Raw genomic sequence first — 2500 nt, 5'->3', positions numbered from 1 at the left:
AAGCGCGCGGATTCGGCGATGGGCACATCCCGCTTCACTCGCCGTTACTGAGGGAATCCTCGTTAGTTTCTTTTCCTCCGCTTAGTAATATGCTTAAATTCAGCGGGTAGCCTCGTCCGACCTCAGGCCGAAAGTAAGGACCGGGACTATTCTTCCCGTTCCGCGCTCGCCGTCGGCGCCGCGCGCCGCCGCGCACCTCGATTCCCGCCCTTGAGCCGCCAGCCGTTGGCCTCTTCGAGGTCGACTCGCCGCCGCCGCGCGGGATTCTGGTCGCGATCGTCGCACATCGTGCCGTGCTGTCTTGAGCGGGACGGGCGCTCGCGCGTCCGACGCCGCAGCAGCCGCGCGGAGAAATCCCCGCGCGGAACGTTTGCAACGCGACCCTGAGGCGGGCGCGGCCCCGGGATTGACCCGAGGCCGCAATTTGCGTTCAGAACGTCGATGCTCAATGTGTCCTGCAATTCACACTAATTCACGCAGCTAGCTGCGTCCTTCATCGACTCACGAGCCGAGTGATCCACCGCCAAGAGCCATCCACGATTGTTTCGCTCGCACAGTGCCTCGCACTAAAGGGTGACAAAATATACCGCGCCGAGCGGTCGGCCAGGCCGACGCTTGAAGCCGGAGCGCGCGGCACCGCGGCACTCGACGCGCAAACATTACCGGGTGACCGAATCGCCGGCCGGCGCGCCGCTCCTCGCGGGTCGGGCGCCGGGTAGCAAAAACTTTTTCTCTCGCTTGTCCGAGTTTCGCGTTCGCCGAAGCGTTTGCGAGACCGTTAATGATCCTTCCGCAGGTTCACCTACGGAAACCTTGTTACGACTTTTACTTCCTCTAAATGATCAAGTTAGATCGTCTTCTCGGACGCCGGCTCGACCGTTGCCGGCCGCGCCAGGTCCAATCGGAGGACCTCACTAAACCATTCAATCGGTAGTAGCGACGGGCGGTGTGTACAAAGGGCAGGGACGTAATCAACGCGAGCTAATGACTCGCGCTTACTGGGAATTCCTCGTTCAAGGGAAATAATTGCAATTCCCTATCCCTAGCACGACCGGGGTTCAGCGGGTTACCCAGACCTGTCGGCCAAGGCGAGCACATGCTGATCCGGTCAGTGTAGCGCGCGTGCGGCCCCGAACATCTAAGGGCATCACAGACCTGTTATTGCTCAATCTCGTGTGGCTAAACGCCACTAGTCCCTCTAAGAAGTTAGACGCCGACCGATTGGGTCGCGTAACTAGTTAGCAAGCCAGAGTCTCGTTCGTTATCGGAATTAACCAGACAAATCGCTCCACCAACTAAGAACGGCCATGCACCACCACCCACAGAATCAAGAAAGAGCTCTCAATCTGTCAATCCTCACTGTGTCCGGGCCGGGTGAGATTTCCCGTGTTGAGTCAAATTAAGCCGCAGGCTCCACTCCTGGTGGTGCGCTTCCGTCAATTCCTTTAAGTTTCAGCTTTGCAACCATACTTCCCCCGGAACCCAAAGACTTTGGTTTCCCGCAAGCTGCCGGAGAGGTCGTAAAACTAACGCCCCCCGATCGCTAGTTGGCATCGTTTATAGTCAGAACTAGGACGGTATCTGATCGTCTTCGAACCTCTGACTTTCGCTCTTGATTAAAGAAAACATTCTTGGCAAATGCTTTCGCAGTCGTTCGTCTTGCGCCGATCCAAGAATTTCACCTCTAACGGCACAGTACGAATGCCCCCGTCTGTCCCTCTTAATCATTACCTCGCGCTCCGAAAACCAACAAAATAGAACCGAGGTCCTATTCCATTATTCCATGCACCATTATTCAGGCGAATCGCCTGCTTTGAACACTCTAATTTTTTCAAAGTAAACGTTCCGGCCGCCGCCGACACTCAGTCAAGGGCACCGGCGGAGAACCGGAGGTGAGGCCAGGACGGCCAGTACACGCCTTGCGACGGACCGGCCGCCTGCGCCCAAAATCCAACTACGAGCTTTTTAACCGCAACAACTTAAATATACACTTTTGGAGCTGGAATTACCGCGGCTGCTGGCACCAGACTTGCCCTCCAATGGATACTCGTTAAAGGTTTTAAAGTGTACTCATTCCAATTACAGGGCCTCGTTTAGAGTCCTGTATTGTTATTTTTCGTCACTACCTCCCCGCGTCGGGAATGGGTAATTTGCGCGCCTGCTGCCTTCCTTGGATGTGGTAGCCGTTTCTCAGGCTCCCTCTCCGGAATCGAACCCTGATTCTCCGTTACCCGTAAGAACCTCGGTAGGCCAGTACCGTACCGACGAAAGTTGATAGGGCAGACACTTGAATGATCCGTCGCCGGTGCGAGACCGTGCGATCCGCAAAGTTATCCAGAGTCACCAAAGGTTGCGGGCCGAAGCCCGGTCGGTTTTTGGTCTGATAAAAGCACGCCTCCCGCGAGGTCGGCGCTTCACGCATGTATTAGCTCTAGCATTTCCACAGTTAACCACGTAAAACGTACGATCAAATGAACCATAACTGATTTAATGAGCCATT

The 2500-nt window shown here is 55.7% G+C and overlaps 2 non-coding genes and 1 pseudogene across 2 annotated transcripts in view; all 3 read right to left on the bottom strand.

Annotated features, from left to right (window-relative positions):
• LOC146142791 (large subunit ribosomal RNA) overlaps nt 1-130 on the bottom strand; it is a 3679-nt pseudogene extending 3549 nt beyond the window's left edge.
• Nucleotides 131-378: 248 nt separating this feature from the next.
• On the bottom strand, nt 379-532 carry LOC146142790 (5.8S ribosomal RNA). The gene has a single exon (XR_014500171.1). It is a non-coding gene; the product is annotated as a 5.8S ribosomal RNA (ribosomal RNA).
• A 247-nt stretch (nt 533-779) lies between these two features.
• LOC146142789 (small subunit ribosomal RNA) overlaps nt 780-2500 on the bottom strand; it is a 1811-nt gene continuing 90 nt past the window's right edge. The window contains exon 1 of the ribosomal RNA XR_014500872.1: nt 780-2500. This exon is cut by the window's right edge and continues 90 nt beyond it. This is a non-coding gene — a ribosomal RNA (small subunit ribosomal RNA).

Source organism: Ascidiella aspersa, chromosome 5 (genome assembly GCF_963924565.1).
Source record: "Ascidiella aspersa chromosome 5, kaAscAspe10.2, whole genome shotgun sequence".
Taxonomy (NCBI): domain Eukaryota; kingdom Metazoa; phylum Chordata; class Ascidiacea; order Phlebobranchia; family Ascidiidae; genus Ascidiella; species Ascidiella aspersa.
This window is presented reverse-complemented; position numbering and strand designations above follow the sequence as displayed.